Source organism: Pan troglodytes, chromosome 2 (genome assembly GCF_028858775.2).
Source record: "Pan troglodytes isolate AG18354 chromosome 2, NHGRI_mPanTro3-v2.0_pri, whole genome shotgun sequence".
Classification (NCBI taxonomy): Eukaryota; Metazoa; Chordata; class Mammalia; order Primates; family Hominidae; genus Pan; species Pan troglodytes.
The window spans coordinates 158,507,409-158,525,564 of NC_086015.1; the positions used below are offsets into that span (position 1 = coordinate 158,507,409).

Below are 18,156 nucleotides of genomic sequence, written 5' to 3' on the forward strand. Positions count from 1 at the left end.
CATAATAAAATAAAATAATTTGCCTGAAACATATGAAAAGGTTTCTACATTTTAAATACTCATTTCCATTTCAATTATATTAAGCTTTCTTCTTGACATGAAATTGACTATTATTAACATTATTGCTGTCAATTTGGAGTTTGAGGAGGGATTAGTTTATAATTCATCATTTATTTTCCTTACTTTTCTATAGAAAGAAGAGAAAAAACTAACTTAATCAACATGAATTTCTCAGACTTCAGAAAAGAATTCAACCTAGAATCTCATTTCCTTGGTTATATCATCAGTAAATTTTTTAAAAATAGAAGTTTTATAATATTTAATCAGGAAAGGATGTTTTATTCATTAATAGACTGGTTTCACTTTGAGCTCATAAACCCAAGGGCCTATATTTGACCGTTTTCTAATCTTTCTCTTAGGACATACTAATTAGGAACATTTTCTACTTTTTTACTTTACATACTGTCTTAAACATTTAGCTCTCAAATCCCTTATTCTCAGGGTGACATTAGATTCTTCAGAGATATGTGAGCCGAAAAATTTAAATATTTGGTTTTTCTTTAAAATATTTAAGAATTCTTCACTTTTCAAATATTTTTCACTATCAATGTCTGGAATTATAGTATATAGACCTGACCGTGGTGGATGCTCATGGATCTTTGCTTCATGGCTGGCTGACTGGGTAGGTGGATGTAATAAGTGCAGTATAAGGTAGCTTAGTTTGCACTCTAAACAAAGGTTTACTTATGGCAATACCTAAAAGAGTAATAAGAAATAAAATGATCTTAACTATACTCTAGCCTTATAATATATGCATATATAGATAATACAGTGTATTTAATTACCAGTAACATTAGAATAATCTACAAATAAGAATATAAACAAATAAAAGAAAGTGACATCTGCAAAAATAGAGGAGTGGGGGACTCCAAAATATCTTTCCTTCATAAGAGCACCAAGAAAGCCGTCTAAAATTTTTGAATCAATTTTTAAGAATTGTAGAAATTAACCAAGGACTTACAGCAATTGGGGGAGCTGGAATCTTGGTAAGAACAGCAAGAGTTTTGTGATGTTTTAATTTGGCCTATTCTCATCTCCCCCATCTCCAGCTTTGTAGTAGCCTTAAACAATATCCCAAAATCTCAGTGAAAACTAGCAGACTAGCAGCCACCAGAGGAGACAGAGTGGAACAGAACTCTTTCAAAGTCTCAGTTTCAGAGAACAGTAATTATTTAAACTGTCTGGTGGTTCTCCCAAAGACCTCACCTGCAAGGCTGTCTTTATTTGATCAGACTCAGAACTTACACTGTGTGAAAAGTACCCACTCCCAGGGCATTTGTTGAAAACAATTAGAGGCAACTGTTTAACATCACAGCTGCCTAGGTAACAGAGTGAACAATAGGCTAACTAAAAAGCTTAAAAGGAGAATCTAGGGAATGAGATGTCAATAGGGGTTTGAAAAGTTTCACATATCCTTAAGAATCTAGAAGGCTACATGCATATGTTCAGCTATGGGCATGACCTCATGGCTGTGGGTATGCTTAGGAAAGACCTGAAAAGGCCCTAAGCTTTCACCTCTGGCTAACCTTGAGGCTCAAAATGGAAAGCAAAGGGTAAGGCAGTTGTCAACTGCCTGGCTGAGTGTTAAAGGCATACCTCAACACATACACAGAGCCCATCATTAAAGTCTGGGAGGCATACTAGTTATAGGCATTTAAAGAAATCATTGTCCAATCATTAGTTGGTAACTAATCTGATTGAGCAAAAATTTTAGTGGTCACATACAACAAAGAATGCAAATTGTACACAATCCGTTCAGAATAATAACAACAACAAACAGCAACAACAACAAACTCTTGGGAGGAGGTAGAATCTGATTTAAGAGTTGACATTATTTAAAACTACTAACTTTCAACAAAAAAAAAGTTATGAGATATGCAAAGGAACAAAAATGTATGCCCATACAAAGGGATAAAAAAACTATCAAAAATAACTATTTCTGAGAAAGTCTATAAATTAGACTGACTAACAAAGACTTTATGTCAGCTATTTTAAGTATTTTCAAATAACTAAAAAAAGCAAAAGAATGCCATCTCAGCAAAGACAATATCAGTAGCCAGATAAATACTATTTTTAAAAGAGCAAACAAATTCTGAAGTTGAAAGGTGCAATGACTGAAATGAAAATTTTACTAGAGGCTCAACAGCAGATTGAGCAGGCAGATGAAAGAATCAGTTAATTTGAAGGCAGTTTGATTGAGATTATCCTGTACAAGAAACAAGAAGAAAAAATAATAATGAATATGGCCTTAGAGATCTGTGGGACACCATCAAGCATATCAACATATGCATAATTAGAGTCCTAAAAGAAGAAGAGAAAGGGCAGAAAAAATATTTGAATAAATCATGGCCAAAAGCTTCCCAAATTTGTGAAAAATGTTAACGTACATATTCAAGAAGCTCAATTAATTCTAGGTAGAATAAACCCAAAGAGACCAATACCTAGACACAAAATAACTGTGAAGAACCAAAGACAGGTTGGGTGCAGTGGCTCATGCCTATAATCCTAGCACTTTGGGAGGTGGAGGCAGGTAGATCACTTGATGTCAGGAGTTGAGACCAGCCTTGTCAACACGGTGAAATCCCATCTCTACTAAAAATACAAAAATGAGCCAGGTGTGGTGGTACACACCTGTAATCCCAGCTACTCAGGAAGCTGAGGCACAAAAATCACTTGAACCTGGGAGGTGGTCATTGCAGTGAGCCAAGATCACACCACTGCACTCCAGCCTGGGCAACAGAGTGAGACTCTATCAAAAAAAAAAAAAAAAGAAAGAAAGAAAAGAAACAAACACAAAGAGAAAATCTTGAAAGCATCAAAAGAGAAATAACTAACTCACTATATGCAAGGGATACTCAATAAGATTAACAGCTGATTTCTCAATAAAAGACATGAAGCTCAGAAGGTAGTGTTATGACATTCAAAGAAAAAATATTGTCAGCCAAAAATTCTATAACAAGCAAGACAATCTTCAAAAAGTAAATAAAAAAATTATGACATTCTCAGTTAAGCAAAAACTGAGATAATTTGTTGCTAGCAAAGCTACCCTGCAAGAAATACTAAAAGGAGTCCCTTCAGAATTAAATAAGAGGACACTAGACAGTAACTCAAATCCACATGAAAAAATAAAGAACATCTCTACAGGTAACTACATAGAAAAATATGATACATGTATTTTTTGTTTGTAACTCTTTTTTCCTCCTAATTTAAAAGACAACTGCAATAATTATAAATCTGTATTGGTGACACTTAATATATAATAATGTAATTTAAATTAAAATGACAACACAAAAAAGGGAATGGAGCGCTATAAAAGCAAAGATGTTGTGAACTACTAAAACTAAGTTGGTATTAATCAAAACCAGATGGTTATAAATTAAAATAATCACTGTAATCCCTAGGGCAACCGCCAAGAAAATAACTCCAAAAAAAAGACAGCAGAAGAAATTACAAAATAATTAAAATGATATACTAGAAAATACTGATTAACACAAAACAAGACAGTAATGAAGAAATAAAGAAACAAAAAGATGGCATACATGAAACAAATAGTAATTGTAAATCCTACTTTATAAATAGTTACATTTAAATGGATTAACCACTCCAAATACAAGATAAGAATGGCAGAATGGATTTTTAAAAGTGATTCAACTATAAGCTATCTGTAAGAGACAGTTTAGATTCAAAGACACAAATAGGTTGAGAGCAAAAAGATGTAAAAATACATGTCATGCAAGTTATAATCAAAAGAGACCTGGAGTAACTATATTAATATTAGATGGAATTGATTTTTTTTTTCTTTGAGACAGTGTCTCACTCTGTTGCCCAGGCTGGAGTGCAGTGGCGTGATCTCGGCTCACTGCAAGCCCTGCCTCCCTGGTTCACACCAATCTCCTGCCTCAGCCTCCCAAGTAGCTGGGACTACAGGCACCTGCCACCATGCCTGGTTAATTTTTTTTGTTGTTGTTGTATTTTTAGTAGAGATGGGGTTTTACTGTGTTAGCCAGGATGGTCTTGATCTCCTGACCTTGTGATCCACCCACCTCAGCCTTCCAAAGTGCTGGGATTAAAGGCATGAGCCACCATGCCCAGCCTAGATGGAATAGATTTTAAGAAAAAAATGTACTGGAAACAAAGAAATATATTTTCTAATGATAAAATAATCAATTATAAACATATACATACCTAAAAATAGAGCCCCAAAATACATGAAGACTGACAAAATTGAAGCAAATAGGCAATTCAACAATAATGGTTGAATGAATACACTGCTTATAATAATGGACAGAAAAACTAGACAGACTATCAGCAATAGGGAACTTGAACAACACTATAAGCCAACTGGACCTAATACGCATTTATTGAATACAATAATAAACAGTAACACAATACACATTATTTAGAAGAAAATTTGGCAAATTCACAATTATATGAAAATTAAACAACATTCTCATCAAAAAGGGGAATGAGGGATGAGCCAGAGCAAGGTTTGTGTTTATGATGGATCTAACTAGTGTAGTTTTGACAGGTTGAATGAAACTTTTCCATATTATCAACTTTTGTTGACTAAGTTGTGTGAAGGAATTTGTGTTCAAAGTCCCATAGGATTCAGCAAATTGCAGTAGAATGTATTGAGAAATGTAGTAGTCCATTCTCATATTGCTATAAAAAGCTACCTGAGACTGGGTAATTTATGAAGAAAAGAGGTTTATTCAACTCACAGTTCTTCAGGCTGTATTGGAATCATAGCTGAGTAGGCCTCAGGAAACTTACAATCATGATGGAAGGTGAAGGGGAAGCAGACACATCTTCACATGTTGGAGCAGGAAAGAGGGAGCAAAGGGAGAAGTGCTATACACTTTTAAATAACTCACAAGAACAGCAATGGGGAAGTCTAGTCCCATGATCCAGTCACCTCTCACCAAGCCCCTCCTCCAACACTGAGGATTACAATTCAACGTGAGATTTGGATAGGGACACAGAGCCAAGTCATACCAAGCAAGGTTTATTTGGTCTGAGATGTCCAAATATAAAATGTATTGGGATTAATGAATAAGAGACAACAAAATATCACAGACTATGGCCAGACACAGTGTCTCACACCTGTAATCCCAGAATTTTGGGAGCCTGAGGTGGGTGGATCACCTAAGCTGAGGAGTTTGAGACCAGCCTGGGCAACATGGCAAAACCCCATCTCTGCAAACAATTTAAAAATTAACTGGGCTTGGTGGTGTGCACACCTATAGTCCCAGCCATGGAGAGGCTAAGGTGGTGGTATCACCTGTGATCAGGGGGTCGACCAGCCTGGGCAACAGAGTGAAACCCTGTCTCAAAAAAAAGAAAAAAAAAAAAGGAAGTCACAGACAACCTGATCTTCCTCCCTGGAGACTCCTCTTTGCATTTCAGAGCAAAAAAGTGTGGCTCAAAACAAAAGGCAGCACTATATTGTGGCAGGAACAGGGACTTAGGATCAAGTTTGAATGTCAGGTCTGATAATAGCTGTATGAACTTAAGTGGTCACACAAGCTGAGTCTATTTCTTCATTTGGAAAGTGATAAGCATAGCATACAGAATTAGAGATAAACATATACAAAATTCTCAGCACCAGCCTAACTAACACGAAGTAGGTTCCCAATGCATGGTAGTTGTTATCATTAAGCCATGATAAACAGGGATAAAGAGGAAGGAGAAGCAACATCTACAAAGAACCAGATATCCCCCTCTGCATGCTTCCAAGATCATTTTAAGGGTCATCTAAGAGGGACCATATCTACTGATCATCAGGCCAGGACGTAAGGGGGGATGTGGGAGTCCATTTTTCAACTCCCTGCTCATTCCTGAATCTGTTATTGAGCAATTAATGCTGTGTTCAGTTATATAGATTGAAAATTGGAGAGGGTGGTGGAAGGAGGGAGAGCATTAGGAAAAATAGCTAATGGATGCTGGGCTTAATACCTAGGTGACGGGATGGTTTGTGCAGCAAATCAACATGTAACAAACCTGCACATCCTGCACATGTACCCCCGAACTTAAAATAAAAATAAAAGTTGAAGACAAAAAAACAAAATGATGTTGCTAAAAATTTAAATTTGCATGATCTAATACCTGTATGTGAATTTGCAAAAATGTGAGCCAGAAAAAAACTTACGATAATCATGATATCATATTATTAAGTATTATATATTGTACTACATAAAATTATGACACTTAGCCTCACGAGTCAGAACATCAGGAGACACCATAGAATCTGGAAGAGTCATTCCAGGGGCAACTCTGTCTACACCCAACCCTTCTCATCTGCATCCTGGTTCCTGAAACTGTTATAATAGGAGACAAAATCTCTCATTCTGTAGATAATGTTATAATTTACAGATCTTCAGTTTTGTCTTTATGGTATACTAAATTTCTCTATATATTAGAGTCTATTTTCCAACACTTTATTATGAAATTTTCAAGCATACAGCAATGTTGAGATAATTTTATATAATTACATAATTTTTCATATATGCAACCCTCTAGCCATCTTATTTTCTGATTATTTTATTTGTTTCTAAATGAATTGCAGATAGCAGCATACTTCTCTCCAAATACTTTAGTATACATATCATTAGATTAGACTCCAATAATTTGTTTCGATTTTTTTCTTTCAAGAGAAACTATATACAATGAAATGTACAAATCTTAACTGTACATTCACTGAATTTCACAAAATGAAATTACATCTTTATAACCCAAACTCCTATCAAGATATAAAACTGCTGGAAACCATCATTCTCAGCAAACTAACACAGGAGCAGAAAACCATACACCACATGTTCTCACTCATAAGTGGGAGGTGAACAATGAGAACACATGGACACAGGGAGGGGAACATCACACACCGGGGCCTGTAGGGGGGTGAGGGGTAAGAGGAGGAATAGCATTAGGAGAAATACCTAAGGTAGATGACCGGTTGATGGGTGCAGCAAACCACCATGGCATATGTATACCTACATAACAAACCTGCACGTTCTGAACATGTATCCCAGAACCTGAAGTATAATAAAAAATGAAAAAATAAAAGGTATGAAAATACCCTAAGAAAAAAGATATAAAACTGAATCTATTTCTTTGGGTTGCCAGCTTTTAACCAATGACCTCTGTTTTCATGCCCTAGCAACAATGTGTTTTAAATATTTCAGCTTTAAAATATGTTTCATAATCTGGGGCCAGGAGCAATGGCTCAGCCCTGTAATCCCAACACTTTGGGAACCCTAGGGGGGCGGATCACTTGATGTCAGGAGGTCAAGACCAGCCTGGGCAACATGGCAAAACCCCATCTCTACTAAAAATACAAAAATTAGCCAAGAGATGGGGCGAAACCCCATCTCTACTAAAAATACAAAAATTAGCCAAGGCTGAGGCTGAGGCAGGAGAATCACTTGAACCTTGGAGGCGGAGGTTGCACTGAGCTGAGATCTTGCTGCTGCGCTCCAGCCTGGGCGACAGAGACAAAAATGAATAAATACAATAATAAAATCTGTATGCCTTCTTCCTTTTATTACTCTTATTTTCATAATGATTTTGGCTATTCTGGCATGTTTAACTTTCCTTTTGAATTTTCAAATCAAGTTATTTAATCCCCATCCCCACCCCTCACAGAAAAGAAGGTGAAGGAGTAGGAAGTGGAGAAGGAAGAAGACTCCTGTTATTAATTCTAACTGACTTGCATGAAGTATAGAGATTAATTTAGGAATGAATAAAATGTTGTGATATTCAGTCTACCTTTCCAATAACTGGAAATGCCTTGCCATTTAGTCAAGCCTTCTTTGACGTCCCTCAATCATGTGTCAGAACTTCCTTCATAAAACTCTTGCACATTTCTTATCAAGTTTATTCTCTTTTAAAATTATTTTTGGTGGTTATTATGTTTTTTGCATCATACTTTTAAAAATGTTTTAAATTATATTTTAAATTTTTGTGGGTACGTGGTAGGTATATATGCCATCATACTTTTTTATATGGATTCTGTATACAGATAACAAATTTGATTATGGTCATTAGGAATTTTTCAGTTGATTCTCTTGGGTTTTGATATATACAATCGTTATCTACAAACAATAAATTTATCGCCTCCTTTCCAACTTTCATATCTCTTTTTTTCCTTTTTTATCATAGCATCAGCTTGTACTGATAGACGAATGCTTTCTTTAGGGAGGCATTAGTGCTTTTAACAACTTTTATCTATCTCCTTATAGTCAATCATCTCTAAATATACTAAATGACCTTCCTCTTCTGAGATGGTTTTATCAATTTACCTTTTTCTAATATTATTCCACTTCACTTCAGTTTAGTTGAACAGAGTCAATTATTCCCATTTCCTCTGTATTTGTGGTAATTTTTCTATTCTCGTTTCTTATTTTGTGTAATTGTGCTTTGCTTGTTTTAACTAGTTTTTCTTTCCTCTGTTTTTATTTTTTTTTTATTTCAATAGGTTTTTGGGGAGCAGGTGGTGTTTGGTTACATGGATAAGCTCTTTAGTGGTGATTCCCGAGTTTTTAATACACTGTACCCAATGTGTAGTCTTTTATCCCTTGTCACCCCCACTTTTTCCCCCAAGTCCCCAAAGTCCAATGTATCATTCTTATGCTCTTGAGTCCTCATAGCTTAGCTTCTACATAGGAGTGAGAACGCACAATGTTTGGTTTTCCATTCCTGAGTTACTTCACTTAGAATAATAGTCTCTAATTCCATCCAGGTTGCTGCAAATGCCATTGTTTCATTCCTTTTTATGGCTGAGTAGTATTTCATGGTGTATATATTACATATATATACACACACACACACACACATATATACACATACATATATACGTATATATACATGTGTTGGAGCTTTATTTATAAAGTATGCCTATATAATGTGGGCACATGAATATATGCATATGTTTTAAATACATTTTTAACTAATATGCATTAACTACTATGCCCTAACATTGTATTTGTTACACAAATACATTGACTAGTTTATTCCTTAATTATTGTCCATTATAATAGAAGACCAAATCTCAGAGAGATCAAGCAAGATCTCTGAATCCAAATAGTAGAGCTAGGATACCTGCCAAGGTATGGCTGATTCCAAGGCCTATGCTGTTCCCAAACTGCATCACTAGAACCATGGAAGAAAACAAAATATGAATTATATACCATGTATAGAAAATAGATACAGCACACAGTACCACAAATAGGCAATGCTTTAGCATGTTTGAGATGCATAGTGAGAAATGTAGATATATTATTTCACATTTCATAAAAGCACAAGGCTTTTGTAGGTTTCAAATACGGAGAATATACCAGGAAAATCATCATTCTGCTCTTAACATTCTTTCAGATTTCCAGGTATTTCTCTAAGAGCTTTCTTTCAATATTTCACTCTCACCATCAGGAAATTATTCCTCATATTTAACCTATTACTTCATGCTGAGGTTTAGCCATCTCTTTGGGATTCTTTAGAGATAGAGAACAGCTGGTCCCTATTTTCTACATAATAATCCCTCATAAACTTGAAGCCTTCCATAGTAATTTTGTCTCTGGGATACATAATCTTAATTCCTAAGTCCCATCTTTTTTTCAAATATTTTCTTTAAATGTGGTTATTTTTATGCCTGGAGAGAAAGATCATATTTATATTGCCCACATCCTTTTTAAATTGTACTGAGTGTTAAGGGGCTATTGCAGAGTGAGATGGTAAAAGTTGCAGTATAACTGATGTATGGTGCCTATGAGTCTGTTCATGTCTCCCAAGGCCTTTTCACCTAGGTAGTAAGGCTCTGGGCATTTGCTGTCCATATCTCACACTCAAGGTGCTGAGGAAAATCAAAACTGCCCATGTCCAAGAAAATTATGAGAAAAGCATGTAAATAGAGAAATTCAAGGGGTGAGCAGTGTTTTTGTATGAAGTGCATGTATCCTTACTAAAAAAAATTTTTTTAACTTATTAGTTAGCATACAAAAGAAATAAAATGAATACCTAGGATCTATAATAGCAGAGTATGTGTTTTTATAAGGACAGGAAAAGAAAGATAGGTCATCAAAAGCTTTTCGCACTTCAGAACTCTAGAATGATTTCTGAGTGATGGGCATTTCTAGAGATCATGATAATGGCAGAAATCTAATAAGATAATAATGGAAGAACAAAAAGAGGTGTTTATAGGGACTGAGTTACTGTACGAATGAATCACAATTATGAAAGTGAGTTATAAAAAGGATAAAACCATCAATGCTAAGGGAATTACTTGAAAGAATAAATTAATTCTGTATTGCATCACAAACAAATATTAATAAGAGATGACAATAATCAAGAGCTTTACTAGATGCCAGGTGTTGTTTTAGGCACATAACATACATTACCTAATCTAATTCTCACAACATCCTACCACATAAGGTTTCTTAACCCAATTTTGCTGATAAGAAAACTAAGACAAAAGAGGTTAAATTATCAGACAAAAGTCACAATGGAGGTACAAGAAAGATTTGGAATTCTAACACAGGTAGTCTGGCCCAAGGGTCTTTGGTCTCTCGATGTCAGAAGATGATTTTAGCAAGGACTGAGCTATTGAATCTACCAATTCATCAAAACTAACCATTCTCAAAGGTTCAGATAAATAGATTTTAATTTCAATGTTCTCTTGTACTATAGTCATAGGTATGATTAAGAGAGACCATGCCCATAGGTGAATTTTTTTTCACTGTTTAAGGAATTTTTATTAAAGCTAGAATTTTGTAATCCAAATTACATTTCCTTGCTTAGTTATCAATTCTGTTACTTAGAACTGACATTTTGAGCTATTCCACAGTAAAGAATTACAAAGCATTCCTCTAATGCTTTAAATTTTTGTACTTGCTGAAAATTCTTTTTCCCAGGGTCTATAAAACATTACATTTTTTTAATATTTTACTATTTTTGTGGGGTTTTTGTTTTTAAATCAGTAAGTAATTTAGGACTAGCATTATGTTTGCTAGACCTGGCATTTTCTCGGTACATAAGGTTCAAAGTTTCCTCTTCTTTTTTTATTTATTTTATATTTTGCAATTTTTTTTCCATAATATTTAAGTTTTTCGATGTTAAGATATTTTTATTCGGTGAAGCCCAAGTTTCTTTTCGTGGTCTCTGATCAATTTTAAACAGTTGGAACACCAGTGGCACTGTTAACTGCTTTCTGGGAAGCCTCTTTAACTTGATGGACTTGTAGTATAGCTACAGCTTCATCAACTTTATAACGGAGTAACTCTGGAGACTCGAGCATATGAAGAACTTCTGAATTATCAATCTCCAACAATATGCCAGTGATTTTACTAGCAAGAGTAGGGTGCAAGGCTTGAATAAAAGGAAACAGCCATTCACCCGACATTTGCTTTTCCTCTTGAGGAGGGGCAGATGCCAACATGGAAGCAGTCAAAGGTTCCTGACCTTGTACATGAACAGCAGGCTGTTGCATTGTAACTTGTGGCTGTGCATTAAGATGTTGCTGAGGATTGCGAAGTCCTGCAGCATATTTATACTGTGGAACGGTGCAGATAGCAGGAGTAGCTGCAGCAGCTGCAGCTGCAGGTCATGGACCCATTGTCTGTGTTAATGTGTTAGCAACACACTGTGTTGACATGACTTGTGGAACCTGTGAAGAAGCTGGTCTCATAGTACTAAATGGTGGTCTAGGAGCAGCTGGGCGGGTAGCACCGGGCATATTTTGGAATGGATGAGGTCTGGCACCCTGAGCAGTCCAGCGAGGACTTGGTCTTAGCTGAGCAATTTGGCTAGGAGGAGGGTATGCAGCACAGTTCTGAGACTGTGAGATAGCTGCCATTAAGACACCTGAAGGAGGTGCTAGCTGGTAGGGGTTGATTACAGGGTTGGGCACAGCTCGTACACTTGCCATTCTCTGCATATACTGGTTAGTGAGGTGAGCCTGGCACTCTCCTTTGCGCTGAGCTAAAGCTAAATACAATGGCTTTGTGGCCAAAATTCTACCATTCATTTCTGTAACTGCTTTAGTGGCTTATTCTGGGGAGGAGAAACATACAAAACCAAACCCTTGCTGCGACCACCCTCCAACCTTCGCACTAGTGATTATACCAAATGGAGAAAACATCTCCAGAGACGTTCATCATCAATACCATCATCAAGATTTTTCACATAAAGATTAACACCCTAGTACCTGGTAATCCTATCTTGCTTCATCTGTTCAAATTTGCACTTAAGTTCCATCTGCTGTTCCACCTTTTTCTGAGCTCGACCAACATAAATTTGTTTTCCATTGAGCTCCATTTCCATTAATCTCATCCACAGCTTTCTGTGCATCCTCATGCCTTTCAAAGCTTACAAATCCAAATCCTTCGGATTTTCCACCTTCATCAGTCATTACTTTCACACTTACGGCAGGGCCAAACTTGCCAAAGAGATCCTTAAAGTGCTCATCATCCATGTCTTCTCCAAAATTCTTGACGTAAACATTGGTGAACTCTTTTGCCCTAGCTCCAAGTTCAGTTTCCCGTTTTTTACGAGACTTAAATCGTCCAACAAATACTTTGCGACCATTTAGGAGCATTCCATTCATTTTTTTCAATACCTCTTTCAGCTGCTTCCTGCATCTCAAAGCGTACAAATCCATAGCCCTTGGAACCATTTTCATCACCAACCACTTTACATGAAACGATGTTACAAAAAGCAGAAAATGTATCATACAGTGTTTTATTATCAATGGATTTGTCCAGATTTTTAATGAATATGTTGCCCACTCGACTTTTGCGAAGTGATGATTCACGCTGAGACCACATGATGCGTACTGGCTTCCCGTTTATAAAATCAAAATTCATGGTGTCCAAAGCAAAGCGCACTCCGCATCCGCCGGCTGCTGGAAGTTCACATACGCGTAGCCCAAGCAGCGGCAGGTAATCAGGTCCCTACAGACCCGGATGCAGAGGATAGGCCCGGCCACGCTGAGCTTAGAGCATCGCCTTGGTCACGTCGGGGTGGAGGTCGCCCACGTAGAGCGAGGCCATGGGGTAGCTGGGGGCGCTGGGGTTCATCTCGGCACGGCTGCCCGCAGGGCCACAGGCAGCCACCTTTCGGTGACAGGAGGAGAGCGAGTGCCGGGGCCGGGGCCGGAGCCGATGGGAGGGAGTCGGGGCAAGCGCAGAGAGACAAAAATAATCCAGAATGGAAAACTCAGTGGCCACAGGACGGGGTAGATCTGCTGCCGCTGGCTGCCAGCTGCAGGCTGGGAGTGAAGGTGGTGGTGTTGGGTCCGGGCAGCGGGAAGGCATTGATCTCTTGGTTCCTTCTTGGAGCTGCTGCTGGGCTGCAGCGGGCGGGTCGGTCTCGGCTGCTTCACCGGGTTATTTTATAAAAGAGGAAGAAAAAAAAAAAAGTCTCCTGAGGGGGAGAGGCGAATTTTTTGTAAAATCGGGGAGGGGGGGTGTTGTTAAACGATTTTTTTAGATTTTTATTTTTTATTTTTTAATAATAAATGTGTGTTCCGAGCGCACACTCCGCACTCTCAGCACTAACCGTGGGGTAGAAGGGCCCACAGGTGAATTTTAAAGGAGGATCCTCCATCAGATATGCACTGCTGGCTCAAATCAGCATGTCCCCTCAGTCTCCTCTGGAATGCACTTGGATTTAATACACTCCAACCATAGTGTTTCTACTTTGAACTTATAGTCACACCAGTGTCTCATTCCTTTGACGGGATTATTGTATTATCTGTGTCTGCATTTGCCTCTATACCACTGGATTAAAGCTCCTAAAAAAGCAAGGATACTGCCTTCTTTATGTTTGTATTACCAAGCATCCAACTCTGTAATGTTTCTTCCCAACAAGCAGGGGCTACCCAGGCCAGTGATCACCTGGGGCACAGAGTGAGTGCAAAGTACCTTAAACCTCTGGGGTGGCTGGCATGAAAGATCAGATGTCAGGTGCAGAGACCTGAGGATGCTAACACTGAAGCCAGATAAGTAGTCCAAACACCATACTGCCGAGTCCACAGGTTGAGATGGAAAAGCGGCAACAAGTGGAGCAGGAGAGAAGGTAGGCACAGGGAAAGTGGGTTAAGACCCAGAAATGCCAAAGTAAAATCAGACATTTGTACATCATCAGACAAGCATATTTCATACAATTCCCATAATAAAGCCTTTTAAATGCCACCAGTTCCTTTGTGGCTCTCTTGCCATCTTTGTCTATACAGAAGTATTTATTCAATTATTTCAAGGATTTTTCCTATTTCATAAAAAATAAGTGGGAAATGGAAAACTGCAGTGCACCTTATTGTAGTAAAAAGAGCACAGATCTGGCCCGGTGCTGTGGCTCACGCCTGTAATCCCAGCACTTTGGGAGGCAGAAGCGGACGAATCACGAGGTCTGGAGATCGAGACCACGGTGAAACCTCGTCACTACTAAAAATACAAAAAATTAGCCGGGAGCAGTGGCGGGCGCCTGTAGTCCCAGCTACTCGGGAGGCTGAGGCAGGAGAATGGCGTGAACCCGGGAGGCGGCGCTTGCAGTGAGCCGAGATCACGCCACTGCACTCCAGCCTGGGCGACAGAGCAAGACTCCGTCTCAAAAAAAAAAAAAAAAAAAAAAAAGCACAGATCTTATAAAATTGTTACACAGATGAAAGTCATTCTATGTGCTTTACATGCTAACTCTTCAGCTTCCATCTAGGGTTCACTGTACTTAAGCTAATTCAAGTGTAAGTTTGACTTTGAAGGAAAAATATAAAGTTGTAAAACGTAAAAATTGCTGCAACAGCATCTTCAAAATGTGCTACTGAATGCAACGGTGACTACATAATTTAATCTTTCTGGTTTGCTTGTATTACAAATCTCCTTATAATATGTAAATATGTTGTTCAACTTTCAGACATTTGACTTTCAAACAGATTTTTTCAGAAACTCATTATATAAAAAAGTGGGAGACGCTCTGGTATAAAACTTTTAAAAATAGTAAATATTACTGTATAAGTTAGGCTAGTGGTCCTCAGTGGCAGTTTTGCCCCAAAGGGGATATTTGAAATGTCTGGAGACATTTTTGATTGTCATGGCTGGGGAAGGTGGAGCACTTGACATCTGTTGAATACAGGCCAGGGAAGCTGCTCAGCATCCTACAATAAACAGCACAGCCCCCAAAACAAGGATATACCTAGTCCAATATGTCAATAGTGCTGAGGTTGAGAAACCCTGATGCAGGTAAAATACAAGCTGTAAAATACAAACAACCCTACCATCTCTGTGACTTAACACACCAGAAGTTTATTATCCCTGTAATAATCCTATGTGGGTTGGCAGTGAGGGTCTCTGCTCTTTATATACATACAGGAATCTAGGTTTTATCTATCCAGTGCCCCCCTGACAAACCATAGGGCTTCAGAATCTTCCACCAGATCTTTCTGGAAAGTCAAGAAAGAAAAGAGGCCTTTAGAGAAACGCATGGGAGACCTTTTGGGCTCTTGCTGGAGGTGGTATCAATTCTACCCACATTCCATTGTACACGAGTCAGTCACATGCCTGTATCTAATGCCAGGGGAGGCAAGGAAATGTAGTCTAGCTGTGTGTCCAAAATGGGGAAACAAGTTTGATGAGTATCTACCCAGTCTCTGCCACCATTTCTTAGTTGTCTTTGTGTTTAACAAAATGCTTTGCTCACAGGTGCTCAATAACTGTAAATTAACAATATTAATTAATACAAAAAATTTTTCATTAATACAAAACAATATTGTCTTTTTTAAAAAATATGAACTAGAATCTGAAACTAACATTTAATATGAGGTCACCTGCAAATTTTATTTTAAGCAATACATGTCTTACTAAAATGAAATATGGTAATACGATAACCAGATTTTTGAGCACTATGTTTAAAATACAAGTATATATCATTCGATGTTTATTTCATATTTTGTGTTTTCAAACTCTTACCTATATTAGCTAACATAACCTATGTTTCTTATCTAATTTAAAAATTTCTTCTTTGTAAATTTTTAAGTGCTCAAATTTTAAAATATAAAGCATGTAGCATTTTACACAAACAGCAAAATTACAATTTTTGTAAAATTAATGTGCAATTAGATATTGACTTTCTACATACTATTCTTACAAGGAAGAGAGACAAAACAGCAACCATAACCAACAGAATAATGTTGTATTTTGACCTTTTGACATCTTTAGAGTTATTTTTAAAGCAATTGCTTCCACGTGCCCCGTTCTTTAAAAAAAAGAAAAAGAAAAAAAAGGCTAACGTATAAATGGTGAGTCTTGCATCATATCCCTAATATCAGCAATCTGGCATTTCCAGGTCCAAATGAACGTTTATTTCTAAAACGAAGAAAAATAAAATTTTAATACCATCAGAGGGTAAATCTAATTACCAGGCAACCACCTTTTTAACCAACTATATTGACATTGTTCTGAAATTAACAATTGGATTTAGTTTAGCAATGAATAGCGTTGGATAGATTAAATACAACCAGATTCAACAACTTCTATTCCGTGTTTCCCTTCATTCCTTTCTAAATTCCCAAGTTCCTCTCACTAATGGACTGCTTATGATATGCTAAGGAGTCCATCAACAGTATAGAGTAAGGGTAGAGATAGAATGTGATCATGATGAAATTGCTGCATTCCATTGCAGAGGTGATAAAAATGCAGGGCACCTCATAAATATTTCTGACCCATTTGCTTAGAGGAATGGAAGTATTTATGGTTAGGAAATCTCTGGCTATAAAAAAGCATTCCAGTTTATTCTATGCTATCAAGTAGCCTTTTGTTAAAGTAGAGTTTTATGGGTAAGTTATTACTGGGAAACCTGCCTTTGGAACATTAGTAATGCAATAAATTCTGTCCAGCCCATCTAGGCTATTTTGGGAATAACTATGTCTAAATGAGCCAAATACATTTCACCAAAGATATTATATTATATTCAGAGGCCTATGTATGATCTTCTTGGTCCTTGTCTTTTTGAGATTAGTAATGGTAGAAATATTCATGATAGTTTTCTTATTTAAAGAATTTTAATCAAAATATGACACAAAAAATTACCTAAACAAAGATTTGTAGTTAAATCAAGGAAGTAAACTGATCTTAATTACCCATAAAATCACATTGTAGCTCATGAAAATAGCATGTGGGATTCATGAAAATATTTTCCTATCTTGAAACCTTTGGTATGAAGTTTAAATCATATGTTTTCAAAATTGTATGGGCATTCTGAAATCTATATATGGTGCATTTCTGGTTTGCTTTCAAATTAGGCTATAAACTCATTGGCATAAGGGATTGAGTACAAGAGGCAGTTCGCCTTCGAAGTCAGATATCTTGGGTTTCAGTAATGGCTCTGCCACTTAATAGCTGTGTGGCCTTGGGTAAATTACACAGCAATCCTATGCCCGTCTCTCCTGCATTATAAAAGGACAATAAAAATACATATTTTAGAAGATTAAGTTATTGCAAATAATGTTCTTAGAGTAATATCTGGCACATAGTAAGCCCCCAATAAGTGTTTGCTACTATTATGGTTATTTTCCTTCTGTATGTTCCCACACACAGCATTCAGCAGATTATTGGCCCTAAAGGAGGCACTTGGTATATATTTACTGAATAAATCAGTGATAGCGTATCTTGCATGGTTATCTCACTTCCATGAGACACATGGTAGTATCCTAGTATGGGAAGTGGGAGGGACTGGGAATCAGAGAGAACCAATAATCCAGTTTATTAGAAATATATGGCTACAAAGCTTCCAAAGAAAAAAAAATTGACATATAGCCTTTTCTAACTAATTAAGTTTTGTTTTTTTCTTCCGTTAAATGAAGACAAGAATATTCTTATGAGATCATTGTAAAAATTAGGAACAATATATGGTGAGCATTGGCAAAAATATTTGGCACTCAATAAATGATAGTTACCACTAACCTGTGCAGGCTGACACTATAAAGAATGACAGCACTGTCTACAAATATGATTCCCTCACTCCACTACATTTGTAAATGTCTACCCAGTACAAGGCAATGTGCTGGTGACTGGGAATGGAAAGATAAAAAGACATGATTTCTGTGTCTCATACTATGTT

At 37.1% G+C, this 18,156-nt stretch overlaps 1 pseudogene; it reads right to left on the reverse strand.

Moving 5' to 3' along the window:
- Positions 1–11,009: 11,009 nt before the first annotated feature.
- Positions 11,010–13,376, reverse strand: LOC100611704 (polyadenylate-binding protein 1-like; annotated as a pseudogene).
- Positions 13,377–18,156: the final 4,780 nt, after the last annotated feature.